Below are 26,419 nucleotides of genomic sequence, written 5' to 3'. Positions count from 1 at the left end.
GTGATGTTATTTTGGTACCATAGGTACCGTGATGTTATTTTTGTACCATAGGTACCGTGATGTTCTTTTGGTACCGTGATGTTATTTTGGTACCATAGGTACCGTGATGTTGTTTTTGTACCATAGGTACCGTGATGTTCTTTTGGTACCGTGATGTTATTTTGGTACCATAGGTACCGTGATGTTATTTTTGTACCATAGGTACCGTGATGTTCTTTTTGTACCATAGGTACCGTGATGTTATTTTTGTACCATAGGTACCGTGATGTTATTTTTGTACCATAGGTACCGTGATGTTATTTTTGTACCATAGGTACCGTGATGTTATTTTTGTACCATAGGTACCGTGATGTTCTTTTGGTACCAGCTTGCACTAGTTGGCAGTACCAATGCAAAAACACCATTATTTCATCCTATAACTTGCTCTCCATCTTTTTCAATAGAAAGCTACTGATCAAACTAGTCCTCATGCTCTTATCCCAATGCAGCAGAGATAGTGAGCAATATGTTTGGAACGTCGAATTGCAATACATATCGTAACCTAAGTAACGTTGATAATATCGTATTGCGAGTTCCCTGGCAAATTCCAAGCCCTAATGAACGCTGCATTCAAAACTGACAGAATCAAACACTTAACAATAAATATTTATACCAATGATGGTTAAATACTGCCCACAGCCTGGCCTGTTGGTGTGTGTGAGGAGAGTGTGACGGTAGCTTGGCGACGGAGAGAGGAATGGCTCTGCGAGCTCCCTCTGCTACGCCTGAAGATCTGGCACACAACTCACAACAACAGTGATGTAACCTGGTAACAAGCTTTTGGCATCATCTCTCTCCACTGAAACCCTGGCCATACCTTCCATATCAACAGACGGGTTCCAGCGCTGGAGATGCCCTTGTTTTCCTACTGATATGCAAGGGGGGAAACAGGGAGGGGTGGGAACCACGCTCACCTGCCCTTCAGACAAAGTGAGATTCCTCACTTTTTCCAGCCCTGGAGGCACAGGGCTTATTGGAGGACTTATGTTTTTTTAAACAGAAACTAAAATAGCAACACGGCTGGCCATTGTGATTCCACGTGAGCTTTTGTAATGGTGCCGCGTGAACGCCCCAAGTGGGTCTCATCTTTAAAAAACTAAAAAGTAGGTAATGGCAGTGCCAAGGCAACGGCTTTAATGGCAGTATTCCTTGTCAATTAAAGTCTTAAAGTGGTTATGTTAAATCCACTCAGAGGAAGAGAAGGAACATTAACAACAGCCTTCTTGAATTTTTAGGATGTGTCAATTATCACTTCACTGCTCACACTGCTGAGCACATTGTTGGGCTTATTGAAGACCACAGCCAAGCTGGGCTCTGAGACAGCAGCTATTTTCAGACAGCGGTCCTAACAGTGTGTGTATGGGGTAGGATTGTGGTGGCAAGTTATGTTTTAGTGTTGAGAACCTGTTTTATGTTGGTTGGGTCTGGTGATTGAGTGAAGTAGCCAACGGTATAATGTAGTATATTGCAGGGGAGGTGGGTTCTCCGATTCCCCTGTTCCCACCTCACCAGTGGCTGATCATCATACTTCAGAATTATACTTCCAATTAGAGGAGAGTGCCACTGTGTGGTGTATGGGTCAGTTTAATGCTACACATAGCCAGGCGGAAGAGACTAGTCAACATTGCAAACCTTAATGCTGGGTTTCTTTAAAACCCACTGGACCTAAAAAAGGCAAGCAGGCAAAGAAATTAACACCTTCACTCTTGTTGCTATGAGCATAACATACTAGTGAGGGGGCTTCAATCACTTAGTATCAAACAAACCAGACAAATCAACAGTCTACATGGATGTGCATGCATGTCAACATTAAGCTGCAGCAGACACTAGCCCATCCAGTCAGGGCTGGATGAGGCCCAGCCAAAAAGCTCCAACCTTCCATGCTGTCACAACGCAGACAACAGGCTCTGTGACCCCTACATGCAGACATGGTCAAACAGGCACTGGACACAAGAGAAGGTTATCTGAATGGAAGCTGCAGTAATTACGCCATTTGGGGATATTACAGATTTTCTCAGCCGTCTGCCGTTATTCACGGTAGTGTTCAGAGCCAAGCGTCTGAGCTGAGAGAGAGAGCTGAACACGCAAGCAGGCAGGCAAACACAAGGCCCTCAGCTCATTGTGCAATCTGCAGCAGGCCCTCATACAAAAAGCACATACACCATTCCAGTAATTCAATAAGCCTTTCCAATGAATTACACCAGTGATGAGGGGTTTGTCTCTCTGTCCTGAACAGCTTGGCTGGGAGGTGGCCTTTATGTAGGGAGCGGTGGTGGTGCCCTGACACCGACCATGCAAACCCAATTACCCTGGTCCCCGGGCCTGGGGGCCCGCATTAACACACTCACCCCTTGGGAGCTCGACTCCATGCCAGCCTGGCAGTTAGACAGGGAGCGGAAGAGGGAGAGAGAAAGAGAGCATGCATGCTGAATCACAAATAGGCCACTTAAGGCACTGGCAGGAGGACCGTTTGTGGCATTATTGAGAGCCTTTCCCTCATCAGCATTCCCCAGATCCTGTCCAATAAGCCACAATTAAATCCTGAGCCTGGCTCTGGGGCAGGCAGGCAGCAAGCTAAGGAGGCGCTGGCGCTAGCACTGCCTCAGGACCAGAGAGGTTTCGCTCCAATGTCGTCAGTAGCTACAGCAAACTCACATTATCAGGAAGTCTTCTAAATCCTCCTGCAATTATAATGTATAGAGACTCTACCTGCATAAAACAAGAAACTGCTGTGTCTTCATTTTGAGTTCCAGCTCAATATGGTGTATTTGTGAATCCAATATCATCCCCTTCACAAATGACTGTGCACAAGCACTCTTCCAAGGGCGGCAGGTAGCCTAGCGTTTAGAGCGCTTGGCCAGTAACTAAAAGGCTGCTGGTTCGAATAACCGAGCAGACAAAGTGATAAATCTATCAATGTCCCCTTGAGCAAGGCACTTAACCCTAATTTACTCCAGGGGTGTAAAACACCACATTTCACTGCACCGATCCGGTGTATGTGACAAAAACAAATCAATTAAGTCGCAACCGAAGTGTGTTAAAATGAGAACAAGCTGAATTTGCCCAAGCATGAGTTAAAGGAATTACCTGGGTGGCAAAGCATGATCAGAAATCCCTGCAGAGCTAGAATGTCATGAATTTGAAATGGAGACAGGGTTCAGGCTAGGCCGCTCCGGTTGGGCATTGATGACATAGAATAACATCAAATGACACCCAACGACACAACAGCAGTTAAGCCCATTTAGTGCTAAAAGTCAAGAAAAATAAACAAGATTCTAAATTGGAAGAGTGGAGCTTTGGTTCAGTCAATTAGAAGTTCTCCTCGCGTAAGCCTAAACATTTTCTTCACTTGGGACGGCATTAACATTTGAGTTATAATTAAAAACGTTTCGCTTTTTAATCAACATCCAATCTCTCAGAAATAATTAGCAGCATATTAAAGTGTTTACTGCCTGATGGAGCTGGTTGCTGTTGAAGAGCTGCTCTTTGACTCGTGGACGTCCAGCGTTTTACTGCACCTCCATCCAGGCACCGCCCGCAAGCTCCCTCCCCTCCCTCTTTAAATGCTCAAAAGGCCGTACTGTACATGAGATGACACAGCCCAGTGTCCAATGGAAAACGCATGCAGCACAGCACACAATAACATAGTATAGAACAGACTGCAGCAGTTTATGACTAACATAAAGCTTGAGCACACACACCAAGAGCATGATGGGCATTCATGGCACATCGCAGAGGGGGTGGCCGGGTCACCATCATAAAACCATGCCCTTTCCCCAGAACGATAAATCCTCTGCATTTGAGGTTGCACAACACCACAGGATAGCAGGGATTAAAGGATTAAGTCACAGGTCAATAGTTTCATATTTTGTTGGCGCTCCAGCTTAGCCTCTGCTCTGCTAAGGCAATGTACCCGTTTGGCACAGGGCAGGCAGGCAGGGCAGGTTCTCTTTGCAGAGGACTGCTGATGTGATGTCAGAGCGCTCCGTGTGTGTGCAGTAGGGGGACAGAATGCCATTGTCAGCTCTGTGTGTGACCCTGAAGCTCCATCACTGGGTCACAGCCAGCACACAGACAGTGCTCCCTTGGTGGCCCATATTTTCACTGCCAGGAAAAATAATGGCTAACTCATCCATTACAGAGAGAAATGCTCTACATTGTTTCTGGAGAGAGATTCCATTCGAGAGTGAGAGAACTACTGCTGAGTATTCTGTTAGCTCCAGTAATGACAAAGGTGTCACAGAGAGTGGAGGAACCACAATCAGCTGTGGAATTTGACCAAGGATATCATGAGTCACCAGGCCTCAGTCATGGTCATACATTCCTCTGGCATTCTCTAGAAGCCTTCCATGCTAATCTGAGTAGAGCAGCCCAGCTTCCTTCTCTCCCTGGCTGATAGAGACCTAAAAACCTCAGCCGGCGGCTTTAGGCCACATGGTGGAATGAAAGATTTGGAGATAGACAGGCTTTTAGCATATTCACCTGCAGCGCTGCACGTATACCCAAACTTCTGTACTTTCTCGATACTAGAACATGAAAAACAATTCCATACAATTTTTTGTAGCTTTCAGTACTCTGTCAAATGTCTCACGTCGTCTACTGATTGAGAGAAGATCAAGTCTATCAGCGCAGCCAATGTTCCCTTATAGCACGAGAGCAGTGCCGTGACTCTAACCCATTGCTAGCTCTAACCTGTCCTGAGGAACCACTGGGAGTCTGGGCTGCATCATGTAAGCACTCCACTCATTCTGCACAGAAGTTAACACACTTGAATAATGCAATGTGGCATGTAGAAAATGTTCATTAGTGTTTGCAAAACAATGTCCACACAGGCTAGAAAACACAGGTAGCAACCAGCTTTGTACGCTACCTTTCCTTGGTAGCTTACAGCTGAAGTCCACATCAATTCACACCCCTAGTGACCTTGTGATAATATGCTAACGATAATGCAAAATATTGCGGATTGAATAAAGATTTGTGACATTCACATAAGGCGTCAACATGCTTCAGTTCGGCAGGCGCCTAGCTGAACCGAACGAGTGTGCTCGCATATTCAGTTAAAAAGGCCGTGTAAATTGATTTTATTGATGTATTATATTATGTTAAAATAAGTGTTCATTCAGTATTGTTGTAATTGTCATTACAAATAAATTTTGGACATTTTGGGTAAACATGGAGGGATTAAATTGAAAAAAAGACCCAATTGTGATGTTTATGGGACATTTAGGAGTGCCAACAAAGAAGCTCGTCAAAGGTAATGAATGTTTTATACTTTATTTCTGCGTTTTGTGTAGCGCCGGCTACGCTAATTATTTTGTTTACGTCCCCTTTGGGTATTTCGGGGGTTGCATGCTATCACATAATAGCTTCTCATGCTTTCGCCAAAAAGCATTTTAAAAATCTGACATGTTGGCTAGATTCACAACGAGTGTAGCTTTAATTGAGTACCCTGCATGTGTGTTTTAATTAAAGTTTGAGTTGTATCGAGTACTATTAGTTGTCACTCTGAAATTTCCGCTGATGTTGATCCCTGTACAGGGACAGCAGCCTTAAAAGGTGTGCCTTGTTAAAAGTCAAATGTAGAATTTCTTTCCTTCTTAACTTCTTTGGGATAGGGGGCAGCATTTTCACTTTTGGATGAAATGCATGCCCAGAGTAAACTGCTTCCTACTCCTTCCCAGATGCTAATATATGCATATTATTAGTAGTATTGGATAGAAAACACTGAAGTTTCTAAAACTGTATGAATGATGTCTGAATATAACAGAACTCATGGCAGGAGAAAACTTGATAAAAATCCAACCAGGAAGTGGGAAATCTGAGGTTTGTCGTTTTTAAAAGCTTGGTTTCCTCTATCAACCCTACTGCCAAATTAACCGATTCAGAGGACCATCCTACCCATGCTAGATTACGGAGACGTACATTTATAGATCGGCAGGTAAGGGTTCTCGAGCAGTTAGATGTGCTTTACCATTCGGCCATCAAATTTGCCACCTAAGCTCCTTATAGGACACATCACTGCACTCTATACTCCTCTTTAAACTGGTCATCTCTGTATACCCGTTGCAAAACCGACTGGTTGATGGTTATTTATAAAACCCTCAGGACTCACTCCCCCCTATCTGAGATATCTACTGCAGTCCTCATCCTCCACACACACACACACACACACACACACACACACACACACACACACACACACACACACACACACACACACACACACACACACACACACACACACACACACACACACACACACACACACACACACACACACACACACACACACACACACGTTCTGCCAGTCACATTCTGTTAAAGGTCCCCAAAGCGCATACATCCCGGGGTCGATCGTCTTTTCAGTTCGCTGCAGCTAGCGACTGGAACGAGCTGCAACAAACACTCAAACTGGACAGTTTTATCTCAATCTCTTCATTCAAAGACTCAGTCATGGACGCTCTTACTGACAGTTGTGGTTGCTTTGTTTGATGTATTGTTGTCTCTACCGTCTCTACCGCCCCTTTGTGCTGTTGTCTGTGCCCAATAATGTTTGTACCATGTTTTGTGCTGCTACCATGTTGTGTTGTTGTCATGTGTTGCTGCCTTGTTATGTTGTCTTAGGTGTATCTTTATGTAGTGTTGTGTCATCTCGTCATGATGTGTGTTTTGTCCCATATTTATATTGTATTTATTTTTATTCCCAGGCCCCAGTCATCACAGGAGGCCTTTTGGTAGACCGTCATTGTAAATAACAATTGACTCTTAAGTGACTTGCCTAGCTAAACAAAGGTTAAATACATTTAAATAAAAAGCACAGCAAAGTTGAAATGGGAATACGATGCAAGATATTATTATTATTTTTTTTTTTATAAAAACAGGTGTGTTTTATCACTGTGTATCATCTAATAGCAGAACCAAATGGCCTGGATTGGTCTGTCACCTGGAGCTGCATGGAAAAGGGCCCAGGAAAAGGGCCCAGGAAAGGACCATGCTTGAGGACTAGTCAGCCCTTCCCCCTGTGAGTGGCCAACATGTATGTTACAGTATCCAAAGGACTGACTATTGTGACAGAATAATGCTATAGTAGACATGTCTATCTGAAACTTGTGCAATGAGGATAACTCTGATGCATCTCTTTGTTTATGCTTTGTCTAGTAAGTTCATCTTTGACATGTATTTAACCCCTTATTTTTGGAAGTAAACAGTCTCTGTATATGCACTTCCATACATGTTTTCAACCGGTACCAGGGGACCTTCAGACAAGTCTTGGGAGGCCTGTAGGCATCCAAGAGCAAAACAACCAACAAGCATGTGTTTGTGGGGCCTCTCGGGTGGAAAAACGGACAACACCATGTTCGTAAGAATCTCATCTTTCCATAGAGGGATCGTCGATTGTGAGAAGACCGATTTTCGGGATGTCTTATAGTCTGACAAACTCTGCTCTAGCGTCGTCACTGCCGTCAAGTACAGCAACGTTTGCAGAGACTTATTTTCATGGGGGCTTTATTTTTTAATTTTAGGCTCATTTGATTACCGTAGGTAAGCGGACATTGACTCAAGGAGGCCAAATACAAACGTTGGATTTTGTCCTATTTTTTCATTTAGATTTTGGGTTGAAATTTAGAAGTGAATCCAAAATATAAATTATTAATTTGTAGACTAATTGGAATTAAAGCCAAACTGAAATGAGTGGCACAGATCGAACTATTGAAGAAAAATGTTGATATTTGGTTGTGTTGGCAACCAAACAATTCAAACCAAAAAAGATCACTAAATATCTTCACATTTGAAATCATCTTTAAACCCTAAGTCTATTGGATTGCCTATTTTTTGTTGAGTTCTGTGTTGAATTGAAGCAATAGCTGTTGGGGACTTTGGAAAAGCTATAGTACATAGGCCTAAAAAGCATACTTGAGTGATAAAGTGGGGACATTTAATTTGCCCTGTTAAACCTACCCTTTAGAATGACTGATAGTAACAGTGAATCCGTTCAGTTTAAGTGGAGATCTCATTATTTTCACAATAGCACATTGATAATAGTCTGTGACAAATATAAGACTCAGCAGGGTTAAACCCCAGGAGATGGAAGGGTAGCTGTAGATCAATCATTCTCCAGTGCTGCCCAGCCTACTTTTTCCTGATAGTGGATATAATGTTGAAGATCTGACATTGTTTTAAAAGGTACAAATTCAACATATTTTACACAAGGTTTGTCTATGTTGACATTTGGTTACCACGACATAATCCTGTGGTTTAAATTTCACCCTCAAAAAAAAGTAGCTGACTTCTTTCAAAGCCAATGTATTTTCCACATCACAATACGTTGACAAATTACATTGAAACTAGAGGTCGACCGATTAAAATAGGAATGGCCGATTAATTAGGGCCGATTTCAAGTTTTCATAACAATCAGAAATCTGTATTTTTGGGCGCAGATTATTATTATTTTTTTTAAACACCTTTATTTAACTAGGCAAGTCAGTTAAGAACACATTCTTATTTTCAAAGACGGCCTAGGAACAGTAGGTTAACTGCCTTGTTCAGGGGCAGAACAACAGATTGTCACCTGGTCAGCTCGGGGGATCCAATCTTGCAACCTTACAGTTAACTTGTCCAATGCTATAACCACCTGGCACTCGTTGCACTCCAAAAGGAGAATGCCTGTTACGCGAATGCAGAAGCCAAGGTAAGTTGCTAGCTAGCATTAAACTTATCTTATAAAAAACAATCAATCAATCATAATCACTAGTTATAACAACTACACATGGTTGATGATATTACTAGTTTATCTAGCGTGTCCTGCGCTGCATATAATCGATGCAACGCTGGGGGATGATTTAACAAAAGCTCATTTGTGAAAAAAGCACAATCGTTGGACGACTGTACCTAACCATGAACATCAAAGCCTTTCTTAAAATCAATAAACAGAAGTATGCATTTTTTAAACCTGCATATTTAGCTAAAAGAAATCCAGGTTAGCAGGCAATATTAACCAGGTGAAATTGTGTCACTTCTCTTGCGTTCTTAGCACGCAGAGTCAGGGTATATGCAACAGTTTGGGCTGTCTGGCTCATTGCGAACTAATGTGCCAGAATTGTATGTTATTATGACATAACATTGAAGGTTGTGCAATGTAACAAGAATATTTAGACTTAGGGATGCCGCCCGTTAGATAAAATACCGAACAGTTCCGTATTTCACTGAAATAAACATTTTGTTTTCTTATCCTAATGGGTAAGAGCTCAAGTCAGTGGCAGCTGATGAGGTCGTTAACCGCTAATCGATTTGCAAAGAGTGTTAAATCCTCAAAATATTAACATAGGACAGTCGCTAAAGCTGATACATCCCACATTAATCAGGGACTTCATCTCTTACAGACAGTACAAAGCTCATCTGTGTGTTGATCATGGATACAGAGAGCCACTTAATAGGATTATGACCCAACATCCAGACATCACATGACATGCACCCGTTATGGATTACCAAAGTAGCAAAGTGCACAGCATGACAGAAAAGTGTTAGTTAATCTTGTTCAATGCCCCTGCATTTTTTACTATAGGTTAGGCTGCATGTTACATCACTGTATTGCACGTGTCAAATTCATTCCACAGAGAGTGGAATGCGGGTTTTCGCTTCTCCCTTGTACTTGATTGATGAATTAAAGTCACTAATTAGTAAGGAACCCGATACCTGGTTGTCTAGGGCTTAACTGAAAGGAGAAAACAAAAAACCTGCAGACACTAGGCCCTCCATGGAATGAGTTTGACACCCTGCTGTAGTGGCATGGAAAACCTGAATGTATTACAGACAGATGACAGGATTGTTAAGATCAGACAATGAGCAGGAGTGTTTGATGCTAAACAACCAGCCCATTCAAAACTTCAAAAGCCTCATTACATGAATGCTCTGCGTTGAGGCTACTGTTGATTCTGGTTCAAAATATAATTACCAAAAACCCTTTGCAGCTTCACCCCGGAGGGTTTCAGCACCAGAGAGAGGGGGGACCCACGTCAGACTTGAGGGGCAAATTAACGTTGGATTTGAGACTTCCATCACCTCTATGAATACTGACGTCGCCTAACCCTCAATATCCTTCCCAGATTTCACGCCCGTCGGCTGCTCACCTTCATTTTCTCGCAACCTTAAAATTCCTGCACACATGATCCTCATCGCCACACACACGCACACACACCTCATCAGCGGATTTGCATGTCTGCTTCAGAGCAGTATGAGATGAAATAGAACCCCAGTGGCTGCCTGTGCCTCTGCTGAGATTCACTCATCTGACAGAGAGAGCTTCACTTAAAACCCCAGACAGACAGAAAACAAAAACGCAGGCACGATTCCCTTAAAGGGCTGTACACAACCAATACCATACAAGCTACACCATCAAAATGGGATTACTAATATTTCTAAAGGGCTACACAACAACAATATGCAAGAAATACATAGAAACAATGTAAACCTACATCCTGCGTGAGGCAGCGCTTTCACTTTACCAATCAGAACTGTTCAGCTGAAGAGAGAGAAACCACAATACATGAGGGCTCCAATCAGATCACATGCCAAAGACGATGATCATTTCTAATTTGTGTCTCAACGTCTCGGTCTGTCACTAGGAGACAGTTGTATTATAGCCGTAGCATGTGCCGGTCAAGGGCAAACAGAGCTGTAAAGGTTCATAAAAGTCGATTGCGCCCCTGGGTCTAAGCCATGCAACCATCACACACACACACACACTGAGCCATGCAACCCACACACACACTGAGCCATGCAACCCACACACACTCACTGAGCCATGCAACCATCACACACACACACACACTGAGCAATGCAACCCACACACACACACTGAGCCATGCAACCATCACACACACACACACTGAGCCATGCAACCAACACACACACACACACACACACACACACTGAGCCATGCAACCATCACACACACACACACACACTGAGCCATGCAACCCACACACACACACACACTGAGCAATGCAACCCCCACACACACACACACACTGAGCCATGCAACCCACACACACACACACACACTGAGCCATGCAACCCACACACACACACACTGAGCCATGCAACCCACACACACACACACACTGAGCCATGCAACCCACACACACACACACACACTGAGCCATGCAACCCACACACACACACTGAACCATGCAACCCACACACACACACTGAGCCATGCAACCCACACACACACACTGAGCCATGCAACCCACACACACACACACACTGAGCCATGCAACCCACACACACACTGAGCCATGCAACCCACACACACACACTGAGCCATGCAACCATCACACACACACACACACACACACTGAGCCATGCAACCCACACACACACACACACACTGAGCCATGCAACCATCACACACTGAGCCATGCAACCATCACACACACACACTGAGCCATGCAACCATCACACACACACACACACACACACACACACACACACACACACTGAGCCATGCAACCATCACACACACACTGAGCCATGCAACCATCACACACACACACACACACACTGAGCCATGCAACCCACACACACACAGTGAGCCATGCAACCCACACACACACACACACACACACACACAAACTGAGCTATGCAACCCACACACCCACACACACTGAGCCATGCAACCCACACACACCGAGCCATGCAAAACACACACACAACGAGCCATGCAACCCACACACACAGAGCCATCTAACCCACACACACTGAGCCATGCAACACACACATACTGAGCCATGCAACCCACACACACACACCGAGCCATGAAACCCACACACACTGAGCCATGCAACCCACACACACAAATACCGAGCCATGTAACCCACACTGAGCCATGCAACCCACACACACACACCGAGCCATGAAACCCACACACACAGCGCCATGCAACCCACACACACCGAGCCATGCAACCATCAAACACACACACTGAAACATGCAACCATCACACACACACACACACAGAGCCATGCAAACCACACACACTGAGCCATGCAACCCACACACACACACCGAGCCATGCAACCCACACACACACACACCGAGCCATGCAACCCACAAACACACACACACACACTGAGCCATGCAACCCACACACACACACACCGAGCCATGAAACCCACACACACAGCGCCATGCAACCCACACACACCGAGCCATGCAACCATCAAACACACACACACTGAAACATGCAACCATCACACACACACACACAGAGCCATGCAACCCACACACACTGAGCCATGCAACCCACACACACTGAGCAATGCAACCCACACACACTGAGCCATGCAACACACACACACACCACACTAAGCCATGCAACACACACACACCGAGCCTTGCAACCCACACACACTGAGCCATGCAACCCACACACACTGAGCCATGCAACACACACACACTGAGCCATGCAACACACACACACACACACACACTAAGCCATGCAACACACACACACACACCGGGCCATGCAAAACACACACAATGAGCCATGCAACCCACACACACACACACACACACACACACACACACACACACACACACACACACCGAGCCATGTAACCCACACACACCGAGCCATGCAACCATCACACACACACACTGAAACATGCAACCATCACACACACACACACACACACACCGAGCCATGTAACACACACACACCGAGCCATGCAACCCCCCCTGCAAACAAACACACACACACCGGGCCATGCAAAAAACACACACACACCGAGCCATGCAACTCACACATACACACAACGAGCCATGCAACCCACACACACCGAGCCATGCATCCCACACTCTGAGCCATGCAACCCACACTGAGCCATGCAACCCACACTGAGCCATGCAACCATCACACACACACACACAGAGCCATGAAACCCACACACACAGCGCCATGCAACCCACACCGAGCCATGCAACCCACACACACACCGAGCCATGTAATCCACACACACCGAGCCATGCAACCATCACACACACACACACACACACACACTGAAACATGCAACCATCACAGACACTGAGTCATGCAACCATCACACACACACACACACACACTGAGCCATGCAACCATCACACATACACACACACACACACACACACCGAGCCAAGCAACCCACAAACACACACAAACTGAGCCATGCAGCCCACACACACCGAGCCATGCAACCCAAACACAAACTGAGCCAAGCAACCATCACACACACACTGAGTCATGCAACCATCACACACACACACAAACACAAACTGAGCCATGCAACCATCACACACACAACGAGCCATGCAAAACACACACACACACAACGAGCCATGCAAAACACACACAACGAGCCATGCAACACACACACAACGAGCCATGCAACACACACACACAGAGCCATCTAACCCACACACACAGAGCCATCTAACCCACACACACCGAGCCATGCAACATACACACACCGAGCCATGCAACACACACACACACCGAGCCATGCAACACACACACACCGAGCCATGCAACCCACACACACACACACACTGAGCCATGCAACCCACAAACACACACACACTGAGCCATGCAACCCACACACACTGAGCCATGCAACCCACACACACACACACACACACACCGAGCCATGCAACCCACACACACACACTGAGCCATTTAACCCACACACACTGAGCCATGCAACCCACACACACACACACCGAGCCATGCAACCCACACACACACATACCGAGCCATGCAACCCACAAACACACACACACACAGAGCCATCTAACCCACACACACTGAGCCATCTAACCCACACACACAGAGCCAAGCAACCCACACACACTGAGCCATGCAACACACACACACACACACACACTGAGCCATGCAACCCACACACACAGCGCCATGCAACCCACAACCACGGAGCCATGAAACCCCCACACACACACACACACACACACACACACCGAGCCATGTAATCCACACACACCGAGCCATGCAACCATCACACACACACACACACACACTGAAACATGCAACCATCACACACACACACACACAGAGCCATGCAACCCACACACACTGAGCCATGCAACGCACACACACACACACCGAGCCATGAAACCCACACACACAGCGCCATGCAACCCACACACACAGAGCCATGAAACCCACACACACACACACACCGAGCCATGTAATCCACACACACCGAGCCATGCAACCATCACACACACACACACACTGAAACATGCAACCATATCACACACACACACACACCGAGCCATGCAACCCACACACACACACACACACACCGAGCCATGCAACCCACACACACACCGAGCCATGCAACCCACACACACTGAGCCATGCAACACACACACACACACACACACTGAGCCATGCAACCCACACACACACAAACACACACACACACACACAGCCATGCAACCCAAACACACACACTGAGGCATGCAACCCACACACACACACTCAGCCATGTAACCCACACACACACTGAGCCGCGCAACCCACACACACACACCGAGCCATGCAGCCCACACACACACACCGAGCCATGCAGCCCACACACACACACACCGAGCCATGCAGCCCACACACACACACCGAGCCATGCAGCCCACACACACACACACACCGAGCCATGCAGCACACACACACACACACACACACACACACCGAGCCATGCAGCCCACCCACACACACACACACACCGAGCCATGCAGCCCACACACACACACACTGAGCCATGCAACCCACACACACACACCGAGCCATGCAACCCACACACACCGAGCCATGCAACCCACACACACACATACCGAGCCATGCAACCCACAAACACACACACACAGAGCCATCTAACCCACACACACTGAGCCATCTGACCCAGACACACAGAGCCATCTAACCCACAAACACAGAGCCATGCAACACACACACACACAGTGAGGCATGCAACCCACTCACACTCAGCCATGCAAAACACACACACACAACGAGCCATGCAACACACACACACAGAGCCATCTAACCCACACACACCGAGCCATGCAACACACACACACACCGAGCCATGCAAAACACACACAACGAGCCATGCAACACACACACACCGAGCCATGCAACACACACACCGAGCCATGCAACACACACACACCGAGCCATGCAACACACACACACCGAGCCATGCAACACACACACACCGAGCCATGCAACACACACACACCGAGCCATGCAACACACACACACCGAGCCATGCAACCCACACACACCGAGCCATGCAACCCACACACACACACCGAGCCATGCAACCCACACTGAGCCATGCAACCCACACACACACACACCGAGCCATGAAACCCACACACACAGCGCCATGCAACCCACACACACGGAGCCATGAAACCCACACACACACACACACTAACACCGAGCCATGTAATCCACACACACCGAGCCATGCAACCATCACACACACACACACACTGAAACATGCAACCATCACACACACACACAGCGCCATGCAACCCACACACACTGAGCCATGCAACCCACACACACACACACACCGAGCCATGCAACCCACACACACACCGAGCCATGCAACCTACAAACACACACACACACTGAGCCATGCAACACACACACACAGCCATGCAACCCACACACACACACTGAGGCATGCAACCCACACACACTCAGCCATGTAACCCACACACACTGAGCGGCGCAACCCACACACACACACACACACACACACCCCGAGCCATGCAGCACACACACACACACACCGAGCCATGCAGCCCACCCACACACACACACACACACACACCGAGCCATGCAGCCCACACACACACACACCGAGCCATGCAGCCCACCTACACACCCTGAGCCATGCAGCCCACACACACCCTGAGCCATGCAACCCACACACACACACACACACACACACACACACACTGAGCCAGGCAACCCACACACACACACACACAGCCATGCAACCAACACACACACACTGAGCCATGCAACCCACACACACAAACTCAGCCATGCAACCCACACACACTGAGCCATGCAACCAACAACACACTGAGCCATGTAATCCACACACACCGAGCCATGCAACCATCACACAAACACACACACACAGAGCCATGAAACCCACACACACTGAGCTATGCAACCCACACACACACACACCAAGCCATGCAACCCACACACACACACACACACCGAGCCATGCAACCCACACACACACAGAGCCATGCAACCCACACACACACACACACACACACACACCGAGCCATGCAACACACACACACACTGAGCCATGCAACACACACACACACACACACACACACACCGAGCCATGCAACACACACACACACACTGAGCCATGCAACCCCCACACACACACAGCCATGCAACCCACACACACACACTGAGGCATGCAACCCACACACACTGAGGCATGCAACCCACACACACTCAGCCATGTAACCCACACACACACTGAGCCGCGCAACCCACACACACACACACTGAGCCGCGCAACCCACACACACACACCGAGCCATGCAACACACACACACCGAGCCATGCAACACACACACACCGAGCCATGCAACACACACACACCGAGCCATGCAACACACACACACCGAGCCATGCAACACACACACACCGAGCCATGCAACCCACACACACCGAGCCATGCAACCCACACACACCGAGCCATGCAACCCACACTGAGCCATGCAACCCACACACACACACCGAGCCATGAAACCCACACACACAGCGCCATGCAACCCACACACACGGAGCCATGAAACCCACACACACACACACACCGAGCCATGTAATCCACACACACCGAGCCATGCAACCATCACACACACACACACACTGAAACATGCAACCATCACACACACACACAGCGCCATGCAACCCACACACACTGAGCCATGCAACCCACACACACACACACACCGAGCCATGCAACCCACACACACACCGAGCCATGCAACCTACAAACACACACACACACTGAGCCATGCAACACACACACACACACACAGCCATGCAACCCACACACACACACTGAGGCATGCAACCCACACACACTGAGCCATGTAACCCACACACACTGAGCCGCGCAACCCACACACACACACACACACACACACACACACCCCGAGCCATGCAGCACACACACACACACACACCGAGCCATGCAGCCCACCCACACACACACACACACACACACACCGAGCCATGCAGCCCACACACACACACACCGAGCCATGCAGCCCACCTACACACCCTGAGCCATGCAGCCCACACACACCCTGAGCCATGCAACCCACACACACACACACACACACACACACACACACACAGCCATGCAACCAACACACACACACTGAGCCATGCAACCCACACACACACAAACTCAGCCATGCAACCCACACACACTGAGCCATGCAACCAACAACACACTGAGCCATGTAATCCACACACACCGAGCCATGCAACCATCACACAAACACACACACACAGAGCCATGAAACCCACACACACTGAGCCATGCAACCCACACACACACACACCAAGCCATGCAACCCACACACACACACACACACCGAGCCATGCAACCCACACACACACAGAGCCATGCAACCCACACACAAACACACACACACACACACACACCGAGCCATGCAACACACACACACACTGAGCCATGCAACACACACACACACACACACACCGAGCCATGCAACCCACAAACACACACACACTGAGCCATGCAACACACACACACACACTGAGCCATGCAACCCCCCCACACACACACACACAGCCATGCAACCCACACACACACACTGAGGCATGCAACCCACACACACTCAGCCATGTAACCCACACACACACTGAGCCGCGCAACCCACACACACACACACTGAGCCACGCAAACCACACACACACACCAAGCCATGCAACCCACACACACACCGAGCCATGCAACCCACACAAACACACCGAGCCATGCAGCCCACACTCACACACACACCAAGCCATGCAGCCCACACACACACACACACACCGAGCCATGCAGCCCACACAAACACAAACACACCGAGCCATGCAGCCCACACACACACACACACACACACCGAGCCATGCAGCCCACACACACACCGAGCCATGCAGCCCATACACACACCGAGCCATGCAGCCCATACACACACACACCGAGCCATGCAGCCCACACACACACACCAAGCCATGCAGCCCACACACACACACACCGAGCCATGCAGCCCACACACACACACACACACCGAGCCATGCAGCCCACACACACACACACACACACCGAGCCATGCAGCCCAAACACACACACACCGAGCCATGAAGCCCCCACACACACACACACACACACACCGAGCCATGCAGCCCACACACACACCGAGCCATGCAGCCCACACACACACCGAGCCATGCAGCCCACACACACACCGAGCCATGCAGCCCACCCACACACACACACCAAGCCATGCAGCCCACACACACACACCGAGCCATGCAGCCCACACACACACACCGAGCCATGCAGCCCACCCACACACACAAACACACCGAGCCATGCAGCCCACACACACACACCGAGCCATGCAGCCCAGCAAAAAACCGAGCCATGCAGCCCACCCACACACACAAACACACCGAGCCATGCAGCCCACCTACACACCCTGAGCCATGCAGCCCACACACACCCTGAGCCATACAACCCCCCCCCCCCCCCCCCACACACACACACACACTGAGCCATGCAACCCACACACACACTGAGCCATGCAAACTACACACACACACACTGAGCCTTGCAACCCACACACACACACACAGCCATGCAACCAACACACACACACTGAGCCATGAAACCCACACACAAACTCAGCCATGCAACCCACACACACTGAGCCATGCAACCCACAACACACTGAGCCAAGCAAACCCACACACACTGAACCATGGAACCCACCCACACACACACACACTGAACCATGCAACCCAAACACACACTGAGCCATGCAACCCACAACACACTGAGCCATGCAACCCACACACACTGAACCATGGAACCCACCCACACACACACACACTGAACCATGCAACCCAAACACACACTGAGCCATGCAACCCACACACACATTGAGCCATGCAACCCACACACACACACACACACATTGAGCCATGCAACCCACACACACACACACAGAGCCATGCAGCCCACACACACAGAGCGATGCAGCCCACACACACACACACACACACACACAAGAGCCATGCAACACACACACAGAGCCATGCAACACACACACTGAGCCATGCAACCCACACACACACGCCATAAACCCACTCACACACACACAGAGCCATGCAACCCACACACACACTGAGCCATGCAACCCATGCAGCCCACACACACACACACACTGAGCCATGCAACCCACACACACACTGAGCCATGCAACCTACACACACACACACTGAGCCATGCAACCCACACACACACACAGCCATGCAACCAACACACACACACTGAGCCATGCAACCCACACACACACTGAGCCATGCAACCTACACACACACACACCGAGCCATGCAACCCACACACACACAGAGCCATGCAACCCACACACACACACACACACACACACACCGAGCCATGCAACACACACACACACTGAGCCATGCAACACACACACACACACACACACACCGAGCCATGCAACCCACAAACACACACACACTGAGCCATGCAACACACACACACACACTGAGCCATGCAACCCCCACACACACACAGCCATGCAACCCACACACACACACTGAGGCATGCAACCCACACACACTCAGCCATGTAACCCACACACACACTGAGCCGCGCAACCCACACACACACACACTGAGCCGCGCAACTCACAACACACTGAGCCATGCAACCCACACACACTGAACCATGGAACCCACCCACACACACACACACACACTGAACCATGCAACCCAAACACACACTGAGCCATGCAACCCACACACACTGAGCCATGCAACCCACAACACACTGAGCCATGCAACCCACACACACTGAACCATGGAACCCACCCACACACACACACACTGAACCATGCAACCCAAACACACACTGAGCCATGCTACCCACAACACACTGAGCCATGCAACCCACACACACTGAACCATGGAACCCACCCACACACACACACACTGAACCATGCAACCCAAACACACACTGGGCCATGCAACCCACACACACATTGAGCCATGCAACCCACACACAGAGCCATGCAACCCACACACAGAGCCATGCAACCCACACACAGAGCCATGCAACCCACACACAGAGCCATGCAACCCACACAAAGAGCCATGCAACCCACACACACACACACACACACACACAGAGCCATGCAACCCACACACACACAAACAGAGCCATGGAATCCACACACACACACACACAGAGCCATGGAACCCACACACACAGAGCCATGCAACCCACACACACAGAGCCATGCAACCCACACACACACTGAGCCATGCAACCCACACACACACTGAGCCATGCAACCCACACACACACTGAGCCATGCAACCCACACACACACTGAGCCATGAAACCCACACACACTGAGCCATGCAACACACACTGAGCCATGCAACCCCCACACAGACTGAGCAATGCAACCCATACACACACACTTAGCCATGCAACCCACACACACACTGAGATATGCAACCCAGACACAGAGCCATGCAACCCACACACACACACACACACACACTTAGCCATGCAACCCACACACTGAGCCATGCAACCCACACACACCGAGCCATGCAGCCCACACACACACACCGAGCCATGCAGCCCACACACACACACACCGAGCCATGCAGCCCACACACACACACACCGAGACACGCAGCACACACACACACACACACCGAGCCATGCAGCCCACACACACACACACACCGAGCCATGCAGCCCACACACACACAGCAAGCCATGCAGCCCACACACACACACACCGAGCCATGCAGCCCACACACACACACACCAAGCCATGCAGCCCACACGCACACACCGAGCCATGCAGCCCACACACACACACACCAAGCCATGCAGCCCACACGCACACACCGAGCCATGCAGCCCACACACACACACACACACACACACCGAGCCATGCAGCCCACCCACACACACCGAGCCATGCAGCCCACCTACACACCCTGAGCCATGCAGCCCCCCCCCACACACACACACACTGAGCCATGCAACCCACACACACACTGAGCCATGCAACCTACACACACACACACTGAGCCATGCAACCCACACACACACACAGAAATGCAACCCACACACACACACTGAGCCATACAAACCACACACACAAACTCAGCCATGCAACCCACACACACTGAGCCATGCAACCCACAACACACTGAGCCATGCAACCAACAACACACTGAGCCATGCAACACACACACACTGAACCATGGAACCCACCCACCCACACACACACACTGAACCATGCAACCCAAACACACACTGAGAAAAGCAACCCTGACACACACACACTGAGCCATGCAACTCCGACACACACACACTGAGCCATGCAACCCCCCCCCCCCCCACACACACACACACTGAGCCATGCAACCCACACACACACTGAGCCATGCAACCCCCCCCCCCCCCCACACACACACACACTGAGCCATGCAACCCCCCACACACACACACTGAGCCATGCAACCCCCCCCCCCACACACACACTGAGCCATGCAACCCCCCCCCCCCACACGCTCACTGCACCATGCACCCCAAAAACACACACACTGAGCCATGCAACCCCCCCACACACACACACACTGAGCCATGCAACCCCAACACACACACACACACACACACTGAGCCATGCAACCCCAACACACACGCACACACTGAGCCATGCAACCCCAACACACACGCACACACACCGAGCCATGCAACCCCAACACACACACACACACCGAGCCATGCAACCCCAACACACACACACACACACACACACACACACCGAGCCATGCAACCCCAACACACACACACACACCGAGCCATGCAACCCCCCCCCCCCCCACACACACACTGAGCCATGAAACCCCCCCACACACACAAACACACTGAGAAATGCAACCCCCCCACACACACACTGAGCGATGCAACCCCCCCACACACAGACTGAGCCATGCAACCCCCCCACAAACACACACTGAGCCATGCAACCACGCCACAAACACACTGAGCCATGCAACGCACACACACACACACACTGAGCCATGCAACCCCCCCACACACACACACACTGAGCCATGCAACCCCCACCACACACACACACACACACTGACCCATGCAACCCCCCGACACAAACACACACACTGAGCCATGCAACCCCCCCCCCACACACACACACACTGAGCCATGCAACCCCCCCACACACACACTGAGCCATGCAACCCCCACACCCGCACACACACCGAGCCATGCAGCCCACCTACACACCCTGAGCCATGCAGCACACACACCCTGAGCCATGCAGCCCCCCCCCACACACACACACTGAGCCATGCAACCCACACACACACTGAGCCATGCAACCTACACACACACACTGAACCATGCAACCCAAACACACACTGAGAAAAGCAACCCTGACACACACACACACACTGAGCCATGCAACTCCGACACACACACACTGAGCCATGCAACCCCCCCCCCCACACACACACACACTGAGCCATGCAACCCACACACACACTGAGCCATGCAACCCCCCACACACACTGAGCCATGCAACTCCGACACACACTGAGCCATGCAACCCCCCCCCCCCCCCCCACACACACACACACACTGAGCCATGCAACCCCCCCCCACACACACACACACTGAGCCATGCAACCCCCCCCCCCCCCCCCCACACACACACACACTGAGCCATGCAACCCCCCCCCACACACACACTGAGCCATGCAACCCCAACACACACGCACACACTGAGCCATGCAACCCCAACACACACGCACACACTGAGCCATGCAACCCCAACACACACGCACACACACCGAGCCATGCAACCCCAACACACACACACACACCGAGCCATGCAACCCCAACACACACACACACTGAGCCATGCAACCTACACACACACACTGAACCATGCAACCCAAACACACACTGAGAAAAGCAACCCTGACACACACACACACACTGAGCCATGCAACTCCGACACACACACACTGAGCCATGCAACCCCCCCCCCACACACACACACACCGAGCCATAAACCCCAACACACACACACACACCGAGCCATGCAACCCCAACACACACACCGAGCCATGCAACCCCCCACACACACACACACACACACACACACACACTGAGCCATGAAACCCCCCCACACACACAAACACACTGAGAAATGCAACCCCCCCACACACACACTGAGCGATGCAACCCCCCCACACACACACTGAGCCATGCAACCCCCCCCCCCACACACACTGAGCCATGCAACCCCCCACATACACACACACACACACTGAGCCATGCAACCCCCCCACACACTGAGCCATGCAACCCCCCCCACACACACACACGGAGCAATGCAACCCCCCCACACACTGAGCCATGCAACCCCCCCACACAAACACACACTGAGCAATGCAACCCCCCCACACACTGAGCCATGCAACCCCCCCACACAAACACACACTGAGCCATGCAACCCCCACACACACACTGAGCCATGCAACCCAAACACACACACACCGAGCCATGCAACCCCAACCCCAACACACACACTGAGCCATGCAACCCAAACACACACACCGAGCCATGCAACCCCAACCCACACACACACACCGAGCCATGCAACCCCAACCCACACACACACACTGAGCCATGCAACCCCGCCACATACACACACTGAGCCATGCAACCCCCCAACACAAACACTGAGCCATGCAACCCCCCCACACAGAGCCATGAACCCCCCGCCCCCCACACACACTGAGCAATGCATCCCCCCCAACCCCCCACACACACTGAGCCATGCAACCCCCCCACACTGAGCCATGCAACCCCCCCCACACACACACACACACACTGAGCCATGCAACCCCCCCACACACTGAGCCATGCAACCCCCCCACACTGAGCCATGCAACCCCCCCACACACACTGAGCCATGCAACCCAAACACACACACACCGAGCCATGCAACCCCAACACACACACTGAGCCATGCAACCCAAACACACAAACACCGAGCCATGCAACCCCAACCCACACACACACACACTGAGCCATGCAACCCCCCCAAACACACACACACTGAGCCATGAAACCCCCCCACACACAAACACTGAGCCATGAACCCCCCCCCCCACACACACACTGAGCCATGAACCCACCCCACACACACACACTGAGCCATGAAACCCCCCCACACACACACACACACTGAGAAATGCAACCCCCCCCCCCCACACACACTGAGCCATGCAACCCACACACACACTGAGCCATGCAACCCCCCCCACAAACACACTGAGCCATGCAACCCCCCCACAAACACACACTGAGCCATGCAACCACCCCACAAACACACACTGAGCCATGCAACCCCCACGCACACACACACACTGAGAAATGCAACCCCCCCACACACACTGAGCCATGCAACCCCCCCACACACACACTGAGCCATGCAACCCCACCCACACACTGAGCCATGCAACTAACCCACACACACACTGAGCCATGCAACCCCCGCACACACACACACACACTGAGCCATGCAACCCCCCCACACACACACTGAGCCATGCAACCCCCCCACACACACACTGAGCCATGCAACCCCCACACACACACACACACACTGAGCCATGCAACCCCCCAACACAAACACTGAGCCATGCAACCCCCCCCACACACTGAGCCATGAACCCCCCCCCCACAAAAAACACACACACACTGAGCCATGCAACCCCCCCGACACACACACACACACTGAGCCATGCAATCCCCCCACACACACACACACTGAGAAATGCAACCCCCCCCACACACACTGAGCCATGCAACCCCCCCACACACACACTGAGCCATGCAACCCCACCCACACACACTGAGCCATGCAACCCACCCACACACACAATGAGCCATGCAACCCCCGCACACACACACACTGAGCCATGAAACCCCCCACACACTGAGCCATGCAACCCCCCCACACACACAGAGCCATGCAACCCCCCCCCCCCCCCCAACCCCGCCACATACACACACTGAGCCATGCAACCCCCCAACACAAACACTGAGCCATGCAACCCCCCCACACAGAGCCATGAACCCCCCGCCCCCCACACACACTGAGCAATGCATCCCCCCCAACCCCCCACACACACTGAGCCATGCAACCCCCCCACACTGAGCCATGCAACCCCCCCCACACACACACACACACACTGAGCCATGCACACACACACACTGAGCCATGCAACCCCCCCCACACACACACCGAGCCATGCAACCCCAACACACAAACCGAGCCAAGCAACCCCAACACACACACACACACCGAGCCATGCAACCCCAACACACACACACACACACACACACACCGAGCCATGCAACCCCAACACACACACACACACACACCGAGCCATGCAACCCCAACACACACGCACACACACACACACACACACCGAGCCATGCAACCCCACCACACACACACACCGAGCCATGCAACCCCACCACACACACACACCGAGCCATGCAACCCCAACACACACACACACACACCGAGCCATGCAACCCCAACACACACACACACCGAGCCATGCAACCCCAACACACACACACTGAGCCATGCAACCCCCCCACACACACACACTGAGCCATGCAACCCCCCCACACACACACACCGAGCCATGCAACCCCCCCACACACACACACTGAGCCATGCAACCCCCCCACACACACACTGAGCCATGCAACCCCCCCACACACACACTGAGCCATGCAACCCCCCCACACACACACTGAGCCATGCAACCCCCCCACACAAACACAGAGCCATGCAACCCCCCCCCACACACAAACTGAGCCATGCAACCCCCCCCCACACACACACACACACACACTGAGCCATGCACCCC

The 26,419-nt window shown here is 51.0% G+C and overlaps 1 protein-coding gene across 4 annotated transcripts in view; it reads right to left on the bottom strand.

Annotated features, from left to right (window-relative positions):
• LOC139371321 (forkhead box protein J3-like) overlaps nt 1–26,419 on the bottom strand; it is a 146,101-nt gene that overhangs the window by 78,792 nt on the left and 40,890 nt on the right. The window contains exon 1 of one of the 4 annotated variants that reach the window (XM_071111641.1): nt 10,512–10,814. The exons of 2 other annotated variants lie outside the window; for them this stretch is intronic. The gene's annotated coding sequence lies outside the window, so the exon portion shown is untranslated. Of the gene's footprint in view, nt 1–652; nt 5,110–10,511; nt 10,815–26,419 lie in introns of those variants that run through there. One more of the 4 variants, XM_071111642.1, reaches the window with a different exon arrangement.

Source organism: Oncorhynchus clarkii, chromosome 17, assembly GCF_045791955.1.
Source record: "Oncorhynchus clarkii lewisi isolate Uvic-CL-2024 chromosome 17, UVic_Ocla_1.0, whole genome shotgun sequence".
NCBI lineage: Eukaryota > Metazoa > Chordata > Actinopteri > Salmoniformes > Salmonidae > Oncorhynchus > Oncorhynchus clarkii.
The sequence above is the reverse complement of the archived record's forward strand: the minus strand, read 5'-3'. Positions and strand labels throughout refer to the sequence as shown.